Below are 12,000 nucleotides of genomic sequence, written 5' to 3' on the forward strand. Positions count from 1 at the left end.
TTTTTTACCCGGGATTGCTTCTCGGGCTCGGGAAAGTTATTTAGATTAATTACTATTTGTTATTAATACGACCACATTACATCAACCATCTCATTCGATTCAACCACATTGTCTTAAAATCACCGAATTAAATCATGAACCCATATTATAGATCAAACAAAAGCACAACAGGACCACATGTCATTTACAATTTCACTTCAATGCACTTAAATGATGGCGTGATTTGGGATTTTGTAAAAATGTTTGTTCTTGTACTTCTTAACAAAATTATATAGAATTCAAGAAAACAAAACAAAGACTTAAAGAACTATAGTTTAACACCCAATGTGATCGAGCAAATAGATGTTGACTAAAAGTCAAACAGTTGTTGACGAAAAGTGAAACAGATCTTCAACCAGATCCACTGTCTTCTTATATTTTAGGATTGTTTTCCTCTTCAAAACACTGTTCAACCTAACATAGGTTTCCATGAACTGTTGACCTAAAGTCAAACATATGTTAAAACCAATGTTTGAGTTATTCAAACGTCTGTTGAATACTAAATGAGATGTTGACCAAAAGTCAATCAGATGTTTACCAAAAGTCAAATGGAGTATATTGTCTTTAGTTCACATCTCCACATTGTTTCCGTTAGACATGGACCTAATAATTTACATGTACATATATAGTTTTAGAATCACAACTTCAAAACTAAACAAACAAGTCTAGTATCAGTTTCGAAAAGCAAACAACTACAACCCAAAAACTTGGTTGAATGTATCCTTCTGCATTTGCCTTCTTCAACCCAAGAACATTCATCCGAACATAAAAAGATTTTTACCTTTCACAAGTTAAGTGTAAATGCTTGACCTGGAACCATGCCTTTATCTCTCACAAACTTTCTCATTCCTTGCAGATAATATCTTGGTTGACCTCGAGATGAACCTATAGCAGCTTGGATATTCCAAACATCACCTGCCACGTCCACAATCTTCAAACCCATCTTATGATTCAGTCCAAGATCTTCAGCCTGTTTTTTAAAAAGGCGCTGTAACAAACAACGAACAATTCAATAAACAAAGAATTAACACATATTTAAAATCTGACTAAAGTATTATATATTAGTAAACTCATCATCACAAACTTACAAAATGACCGTCCACACGGAAAGAAATAGGTACAATCTGATTATCTTCATTACCAACAACCATACCAGTTTCATTGACATTAACGATGTCCTGTACAGCTTCAGTATCTGAACTCAAGACAATCTCTTCTATCACCTTTTCTTTAACAACAACACAAACCTCCGGGGGGAAGCACTAAATCACAGGTAGCATAATTGAAAACCGTGATATGAAAAGTCTGAAGATCTATCATCTCAAAGACAATGAGATGATCAGCAGTTAATGACAACTCATTCTTTATCTATTTCCATCCGGTAATTATGTAAGGTTCATTGTTGATATCTTCCATCCCTACAGACCAGTTCTGGTTTTCAGATCCTTTAATAAGAACCGGATATGAAGGAATAGTGTTAAACATCTTGTGATGAACAAAACAACGATTAATACTCTACAATCAGAATAAAACAAATTATAGTACATTAGTAAAAATATATCAGAAAATTAAGTAAAAAAATAAAACACAACAATTAAACAACTGTATCTCCAAAAAAATGACATGATGAATAATATTCGAAGTTACATACCACATAATCTTCGTTACCAGATGGTTTGTAGTAAAACTCTTCACAAGGAGCAAGAGCAATGTCTTGATAAAAATACAATATTCTGAAACTTTGTAATGCTTCTTCATAATGAAATATCAACCATGAATCTGAAGGTATTTTCAAACTGTCTACCAACTGACACCACCATTATAAAAATAATATCTGCCATTGCTTAGAGGATAGATCTTGACTTTAAAACATTTCCAGTTGTGGTCCGGATGTTTGTATTTCCAATTGGATAATTAAACTGTTGAATCCAATTTTGATACTGTTTTGGCAAAATCTAAGCATAAATATAAGAAACACTTTTATTGCTAAATATCATACCAAAAAATTAAAATTAAGTGTTAAACTAAGATCAGATAAAATTACTAACCAAACATTTCCTTTTACTGTTTTCAAGGTAACATGGAAATCCATAAATCATTCTCACATAAAACTGTAACAGTATCAATCATATAGAATAAAAATCAATAACATTAAGAAACAAATGAATACAATCCATTAAGGTATGCATTACATCTAAATAAAAGATACTACAACTAATATATATCAAAATAACAATAGACAACATCAAAAAGGTGAGAATACATGTAATTTCTTATCCTATCGAAATATATATATTTTTTACATTATAAAAACAACTTATTAACTTTTATAACTCAATAAGTTATAAGTTGCTCCAAAATAAGCTAACCCAAACACCCACTTAGAATCATATATGTCTATCATAACATGCATAATAACTACATAGTAATCGGATATACAAAAAAATTAGGACTATCAGAAATTCTTCCAGTATAAGCCGCAACAATAAACGCAATCATAACCAACAATGGATTGAAAAAAAGCAGGGAGATACATGAATACACCACCGTCGATTACAACTTCTACATTAAAATAGCAAGAACCATAATCGGCTATAGAATTCAAAACTAAAAGAATAAACATGAAAAAATACAAAAAAAAATCAGATTATTTAACAATACCTTTATTATTATACAAGATGATATTGATGAAGTTCGGAAGAAATCGAAGAAGATGACATAGTTTGTTGAAGAAAGTGTAGAAAGAAACGTGGAGAGAGAAACGAACTGAGATTTTGTGAGGATCTTTAAAAAGTTAGAAGTTTAAAAATATCCCATGTAATTGGGTCGGATTATCCCATTTAGTTTTTGGTCAACATCTGTTTGAGTTTTGGTCAACTGCTGTTTGAGTTTTGGTCAACATCTCATCTAGTATTCAACAGAAATTTGAATAAGTCAATCAGTGGTTTGAAAATCTGTTTGACTTTTAGTCAACAGATGGATGGAAACCCATGTTAGATTGAATAGTGTTATGAACAGATGTTTAAACATCTGTTTAGACTTAAACAGATGTTGGGGCTTAAACAAATGTTTGGCGTTCTATATCAGTTGTTTGGACTTAAACAGATGTTTGGATTTAAACAGATGTTTGGCCATAAACAGATGTTTGGCAATAAAGATATGTTTGGCCTTAAACAAATGTTTGAAGTTAAACAGATGTTTGCTCATAAAGAGATATTTGGCCTGAAACCAAACATCTGCTTAAGGTCAACATCTGTTTCACTATTCGCCAACATCTGTTTGACTTTTGGTCAACATCTGTTAACATATAAACACTGTTAACATAAATTACAAATAATTAGCTAATAGACAGCACACAATTAGCATCTTAAATCATCAAGAGCCTTAACAATTTGACCATATGATTTAATCGTGTGTTTTATCTTAAATGGGATAATTGGAAAAGAAAATTCACTAAAAGGATAACATATTAAACGGCTCAAAAAAAAGCTCAAAGAGTATTTTACTGCAAATCAGGATTAATAAACAATGCCAACAGTCAAGTCAACCATGTTTCTTTCACCTTTGACTTTCAAAGTCAATTAAGTTACTTACCAAATTCACAAATACATAAAATTTCTTATATAACCACAAACATTAACACAGCTAATAATCTTAACTATGCTATAAACTGTAAAACACAAACCCAAATATCAAATTTCCATTGGGAATCTTTATTGCCGCATCAATAATTCCCTGACTTGCCCTTTGAATTGTAATTCAAAGTCGAAGGAATCTGTATCATCCTCATCCCTGCACACAGTGTAAGATCAAGGAGATCTTGCAGATCTTCAACACCCAGGCCTAGTGCTTGTTCCCTTGATATTTTCTTCACCTCACCACTGGTTTTGATCAGAGTCAATACTTGGGTCTGTTTGTCAGATATCCACTTTAGTATTTTTGATTCCAGTGGGTTTCTTGGGAGAGGTTTTATTGATGATGAGTTTGGAGATGGTGGCCTGGTAATGACTGGCTTAGCAGTATTTGTAGTTTGTGTCAATTCAAGTTTTTCTCCTATCATCTGCTTAAGGCCTATTTTTACAACGTAATCCCCTGCTGCTTTATCTGCTTCTGTTTCTGCATCCATCTGCTTTTGTTTCCTTATTTGGTAAAGGATGGCAGCAGGTGGAACAGTGGATCTCCTTATTTGTAGCTTTTGTTGCTTAGCTGGAACCACTGCTTCAGGGTAAACAGGCTTTTAGGGAACATTAGGATTTTTCTTTCTTAATTCTTCCAGCTTTTTGTAAGAGTCGAACACTTTATCCTCTTTCCACCTTGCCACTTGTTTCTTTGATCCAAAATTAGCTGTTATTAACTCTTCTTTCATTCTCTTCAGCTGCAGAGTACTATCTGGTACATTTTTCTTAAACTTTGCCCAAATAGGAGGAGTTTGCTTCACCTTGTTTTTGATCATATCTTGAATTCTTGCTGTTTCACTTTCTAGCTCACTAATGGTCCATTCTTTGTACTGGTACTTTTCTCCCTTGTATGTTTTGTAAGCCATGATATTATCAAGATAATGTTTCCTCAAGCTTTCATCAGCTCTTTCTGATAAATTTTGACAGAGACCTTTGGAAAATTGCTCCAAAGTTTTGACTTGGGTTAGCAGATATTGGTAGTTTGTTTGAATCTCTCTAAAAGATTTTCCTTCTGTATTTCTTTTGGAGATATCCTCTGCTTGTTGAGCCTTTAACTTCAAGTATTGTTCAATGTTATTAGGCCTTGGATATCCTTGAACAGATGGCAAGTTCCTTTTAGCAGGGTCATCTTCAGAGTAGAAGGATTTGATCTCCTCTCTAACTGCTTCCAAATCTAATGGATACTGGACTCCTACAAGAAAAATGGCAGAGTTTGAATTTGAGACTTGTGCTGAAGAGAGTGGGACAGGATTGGGAATGGTAACAAGGGGCAGTGGTTGGGTGGATGTTTGCGGTGGTGAAGGGTCAACATTCAGAAGTATCCTTCTCCTTTTATGTTTTGGAGAGGTTGGTGGAGTTTTGGTGGGTTGAGTGGTGGTGATTTGAGTGGTAGATGGTTGACTAACAGTTGTTGAAACAACTGGTCTTTCAACGACTGTTGCCATTACAACAGATGATGTGTCACCTGAAGTATTTTGCTTTTTGGCAGGTGGTGTTGGTGGTAATGAGGATGTTTTTGATGGTAAGGCAGTGGATTGAGTGTGTGTTAAAGTGGTGGCAATTGTTGGTGTAACAGATGTTGAAACCATTGAAGTACCAATAGCTGTTGATAAAATAGGTGTTTTAATATCTGCTCGTTTGGAGGTTTGATGTGTGGAGCTTTTGGGAGGTGTGGATTTGGGTTCTCTCACTTTTCTAGTAGGCTGTTTTCTTTTAGGCTCAGGATTTTCTTCATTCTTGGGCTCAGAAACACCCTACTCATCCTTCTCCATAAAAACTATTTCCTCCTGTTCCCACCTTGCTTTATCCTTTGCCTCCATATCCCTTTTTACCCTTGCTTTTGCATCAGCAATGGCATTTGTGGTTACATCAACCTTTTTAGTACCATCTAGCTTAGGTATTTTTGCAAGCATACTGGATTTGTCTGGTGGAATGTACAAACCATCTTCATATCCCTTTTTCTTTAGCTGCTTCATTTTCTCCCCCTTTTTGGCATCAGCTGGTGGTGGGTTGTCCACAAAGATGGTAGTAGGAGGAGTAGAATCAGTGGTTTTCAGCAAGTGGGCCTTGATTGCCTTTATGTCTGCTTGTGTATCCATGAACCTAGCTTCCATCATATTTCTGATCTTTTGAACCTGTATTTCATGTTGCTGATCAGCATATGCCCTTTGTTGGTGAAGCAGAGGTTGAAATAAACTCCAAAGCTCAGTGGGAGTAGGAGCAGATGTTGTATCTGGTGCAGCAGTGGGTGTTGCCTTTTGTGCTTGTAACAACTGTTGCAGCATTGACTTAATATCTGCAACAGATGTGTCCAATTTGTCAACCCTCTCCGTCAATTCTTTGTACATTAAACCATCACCCAAGTTAATGGGATCATCTGATTTCCCACTGGCAGTGGTTGTATCAGCAGTTGACTTAGGGAAAGTTTCCCAAAAGACATCCACAGATGCCCCTTTTTCTTGGTACTGGGGACTTCTTTCCTCAGCAATTGACATCCGTTTAATAGAACCAGTGGTTGGAACAAACACAGCAGCGGATATCACAATTGCTGGAGAGGAAATTGCCTTTAAGGGAGTCTTATTGATGAAACAACTGGCCAGGTGTTGATCAGTGGATCCAACACCTGTAGTTGTTGCTCCAATTGAACTATTGAGAGGAAGTACTTGTATTTCCTGCTGTATAACCTCCTCAGTTGTTGGTGGGTTAGCAATGATTGAGACACCAGGCCCAGTCACTTGTTGAGGTATATTCTCATTAACAGGTGTTTGAGAAGAACTGGTTTGTGTCTGGGCTAAATCAACTGCATCTAACAAAAGTTTTGTTTATGGGGGAATTTGAGAAGTGAGGACAGGTGTAGAAAGTGAATTTGCCCGGGAAGTGGGCTGTGGATGATGGAATCAAGTGATTCCAGAGCATCATAATTTGGTGTCCCTGTAACAACTCTCATTAAAATCCATAATTAGGATGATAATTAGTCAATAAGAAAACCCTAATTGAGACACCCAAGTAATTCTGCACTAACCCTAAAATTTTCAGAACAATTGGAATTAGGATCAGGGCCCCTAAAACTCAAGGGGGGGGTAAACCCTAGTGATATTTATCCACAATTTTCGTTGTACAGATTGAAATTCATTTTAAAAGTGAGTCATGCAAGCTAGTCCCGAACCCAGCTAGCCTATATAATTAGACTGTTTCCCTTACGGACCGTAAGGGGAAATGGCATACGTTCCGTAAGCATGTCCCAAAAATCACTATAAATAGCAGACATTGGCACTTGCTTTCAGAAGTTAAAACGACGTCCAAAGTTTCTATATACGTCGAATTAGAGTTATAACACTACAATTAAACACACACTGATCACGAAGTGCTGCCGCAAAACAGGGTAATAACTCGATCGCTATTACGATTCATTTTCCGACTGATCAATATATCCAATGGATGTTTAAGTGCCGCCCACATAGGGTTATACTTTGTCGTTCGTCGTTAAATCGATGGATGTTTAAGTATTGCACTTTGTCGTTCGTTGTGAGAATTTGATCTCGTGAGTTATCGTAAATGCTGTATTGATCACTAACCCGGTTTTGTGTGCATTATTATTTAAATTAGGTTAACAAGGCTAAACTATATTCTGTCCGTGTTAAATCTGCAATGTGAGTCATTCTCTTTTATCAATTGTTTTACAATACTCCAAATTGTTTTCAGAATTATAAATTACAGTGATTAAGTTTATGTAATCACCAAATTACAGCCGGTATGTGGGGTATTGTGCACATTACTACTGTTTTAATCACATTAGGTGGGTGAACCTAAAATTAAGTGATATTCGTCATTCATTGGGGCAGCCAATGGTGATATGACCACAGTCACAGATCCGGTCGAGTGACAAATACTGTGGGTAGTTGGTTTGATATCAGAAACATATGTAAAAACTCTTAATACTGTAAATTATAATAAACGAGTCATTTTAGTAAACTGAATGATTCACTCAGTATTTCCCGCTGACAAAACCTTTTTCAAACATGTTTCAGGTGATCTATTGTAATTCAGGAAAAGTGCTGGGGAGCATTTCAAGCTTAAGAAAGTGGCTCATTATAAAATAGAGAAATATGTTTTCTAAAAATAAAGATTTACCAGTAAAATTATGTTATTGTAAATTACTGGGATTTTATCCCGAATTGTGAAATAAAATAATCAGGAAAAGTTTTTAGCTTTACAACGATCCTGATGATAAAATTCCGTTGTTAAACTCAATTAAATAAATATCACGGGATTTCTGTCCCGCGGCTCCTGAAACGGGTCAAACCGGGTCGGGGGCCGTGACAGAAATGAGGTGGTATCAGAGCCACTGAGTTAAGCTAATTAAGTATTTAGAGATACTTAATTTTTCCTGATTATTATTATGTGATTATGTGTTCTATTAAACTAATTATTTGTTAGTTACAGTATGGGTAAGCAAAAGCTGCAAGATATTTATCTTAAATTAGATAGGTCAGTCTACGAAGAGGGAAGTTCATCCCAAAACAAATCTTCAAAACTCCCTACAATTCCTGAAGAAGGAATATTTGTGCGAAAAGCACAATATGAGAAACCACTTTCTCCTAGAAAAAGGAGTATGATTATTAAGAAAAGTAAAGAGCAAATCCGAGAAAAGAGGATTAAAAGGGAAACCCAGGAATTAATCAATAAATCACCTTGGGAAGACAAGCTAGATGAGAAATGGGCAAATTTGTATATGCTAGCCACAGTAGCAGAACATGCAGATCTTTAAAAACCCTAAGTCTAGTAATAGCACTTCCCAGTAAATAAATAAATAAATCCGAGTGTGTTCTTTCCTGTTATTTTGTACAAATAGTGTGCAATAAAACTTCAATGTTTATTTGTTAAACTTTGTTCCAAAGTTTTAACTTAGTATTTTTTGTGCATTTTGCATATATGCTACACAGCATGAATGAGATATCTGAAGCCTTTCAGAACCTCGATCTTTACCCAGTGAATGTAGAAGTTTCCAAAGATTTTACTGGATACTTTGCTGATGTGGAACAACCTGTAGAATTCAATGCTCCACCTTTGACAAAGCCAAAACGAAAGAAAAGAAAGAATTATGTATGGGGTAGTCGTATCCGTAGGAAAAAGCCAGCCACAAAACTTCCTAAAATAAACAACCCTTTAGAAAAAGGAAAAGAAATTGTAATCAAAGAAAGTACTAAACAGCAAGAAATGGAAACCGAAGTCAAGAAAGATTCTAGGCAAATGGAAATACAGTTTGAGAAATATTCTAAGGAAATAGAAATGGAAGTAGGACAAGGTTCTAGACCAACTCAGATAGAAATTGGAGAGAGCTCCAACCAAAACCAAAACCAGGGAATAACTTTTCAGGAGGAAATAGATTTCCTTTTGGCAATCTGTGAGACTATTCAACCTGTCAATACGAATGTTTTTACCTATCCTAGTGAAAATCCACTCCCTATGAATTTTGAACCAGCAATCCCAGAACCAATAGTCCACTCCCAACCTGTAGAAATGGACGAATGGTGGACGAACGATTGGCAATTTCAAAATATTGTCAACGACCCTTATTCCTTTCTTCCACAATTCGATCCAGAACCCTTACCTAATCCACCAATGAGTAACGAAAATATGGCGGAACTTCGCCATTATGGTGAAGAATTGATGGATGCAGGAAATAGAATCAGGGAGATAGGGGGACAAATTGCCTGGAAATATGATGAAAGGGAACTTCGTTTTTAGGACGACAAGTGACGAGAGATAGGAGGATGGTAAAACTATAGTTGTGTAATAGTAAAAGAAATAGTAAAATCAGTCTGTAACATAACTACGAATAAAACTTTGTAAAATATTGTGTGTATTGATTCATACTATAACAGATATAAAATGGAATCGAGGAATCGATAGTTTTGACTATACATGTATTATTGTTTGATTGTTTGTGTGTAATTGATATTTATTAGATACTAATAAAAATTATATATATATTATCAGATGGCAAATATTGGTAATGAACCGGTAAATGAGGTTAATCAGTCGGAGCAACATCCAGGGGATCAATATATGACTTGACAAGATATTGAAAATATTGTTGCTCAAGGGATAGCCAATGCTATTCCAGCATTCGTTGCTGCTGTAAAAAGTCCAATCGAACCGCAACATATCATTCCTAGTAAACGTACTTCTGAAGATAACTTCAGTAACAGTATAAATGGGGGCAATAATCATGTTAATCATGATAATGAATCCCAGCACACGCCGCTCCCTAAGAAACTGAAAGCTGCAACACCTGGTTGCACTTTCAAAGAATTCCTTGCTTGTAAACCCACTGAATTTGCAGGCAATGAAGGGGCAACTGCATCACTGCGTTGGTTAGAGAAAACCGAAGCAGTAATTGCAATCAGTAAGTGTGCCAAAGATGATCAGGTCATGTACGCATCAAATCTGTTTAAAGAAGGAGCACTCGAATGGTGGAACACTGTGTTACAAGCTAAAGGAAGAAATAGGGCTTATGCTATGACTTGGGAAGAATTTAAGAATCTTGTAGAAAGAAAATTCTGTCCTGAGTATGAAAAGGAACAAATGGCAAATAAGTTCCTAACTCATCGGATGATAGGTGTGGATTGTCGTGGTTATACTTCGACATTCTTTGAATATGCTAGAGTGGTACCAACACTGGCTTCGCCAGAACCGGTACTCATTTCTCGCTATATTTGGGGATTAATTAGCGAAATTCGCAATATCGTTAAGGCTGCGAGACCTCGCACTATTGACGATGCTATAGAATTAGCTAACACTCTGACGGATGAATTGATACGCACAAGAGATGAAGACAGGAAGAAGGAACTAGCTCAGAAAATTACCCAAGGATTTAGGGTGGGTAATAGTAGTTTCAAGAAAAGAGGAGCAGGGCAATCTTCAACTTTGCCATTCTGCAAAATTTGCAAAAAGAAACATTTTGGAAAATGTAATAAAATTTGCAATTTTTGCAAAACGATAGGACATCGTGAAGAAAACTGCAGAAAGAAATCCATAATTTGTTACAATTGTGGAGAAGCCGGACATTTCAAAATAGAATGTCCTAAGTTAGTCAAACCAGTAGACAACAAAACCAAGGCGACCGAAGGAGCTACTAAGAAGAATGCCAGAGTATTCTAGCTAACCACTCAAGAAGCAGAGCTCATCCCGGATGTGATAGCCGGTACGTTTTTAGTTCACGACGTTTATGCAAAAGTATTGTTTGACTCTGGTGCAAACCAACTTTTTATAAATACTTCATTCTGCCAAGCTCTTAAGTTACCCTTAACTACCATTAGGCAGATTTTTACAGTCGAAACCGCAGATGGGAATTCAGTAAAAATCAATCAGGTTTTACAAAAAGTAGAAATATAACTTTCAGGTCATAAATTTGCTACAAACCTATTACCTATGAAATTAGCTGAATTTGATGTTGTGTTAGGAATGGATTGGTTAATAGCCAACCATGCTAAAATCATTTGTGATAAAAACTCTATAGAAATTCAATCACCTACTGGAGAAGTAATCATGATTACAGGAGATAAACCTCGAAAGCCACTGAAGTTCATATCAGTATTGAAAGTTGCTAATTATGAACGAAAACAAGGAATAGTATATATGATTTCAGTAATCATTAGTACTAAAGGTAAAGAACTTAAGGAAATTCCTGTAGTCTCAGAATACCCAGATATATTTCCGGAAGATTTACCTGGGTTACCACCAGATAGGGAGGTGGAATTTAGGATTCATCTAATTCCAGGAACTACACCGATAGCCAAAGCACCTTATCGATTAGCTCCTACCGAAATGCTAGAATTGAAGAAGCAATTAGATGAATTACTAAGCAAAGGATTTATACAACCTAGTTCATCCCCTTGGGGTGCACCAGTGTTGTTTGTGAAAAAGAAAGATGGATCAATGAGAATGTGTATCGATTACAGAGAACTAAATAAGGTTACAATTAAGAATCGATACCCATTACCTAGGATTGATGATCTTTTTGATCAATTGCAAGGCGCTAAGTACTTTTCTAAGATAGACTTGCGTTCCGGATATCATCAATTAAAGGTTCAAGAAGAAGACATACCTAAAACTGCTTTTAGAACTAGGTATGGACATTATGAGTTTACAGTCATGCCCTTTGGGTTAACTAATGCACCCGCAGCATTCATGGACATGATGAACAGAATCTGTAAACCATATTTGGATAAATTTGTAATTGTTTTCATAGACGATATACTCATTTATTCAAAAAGTCAGG

Source organism: Helianthus annuus, chromosome 3 (assembly GCF_002127325.2).
Source record: "Helianthus annuus cultivar XRQ/B chromosome 3, HanXRQr2.0-SUNRISE, whole genome shotgun sequence".
Classification (NCBI taxonomy): Eukaryota; Viridiplantae; Streptophyta; class Magnoliopsida; order Asterales; family Asteraceae; genus Helianthus; species Helianthus annuus.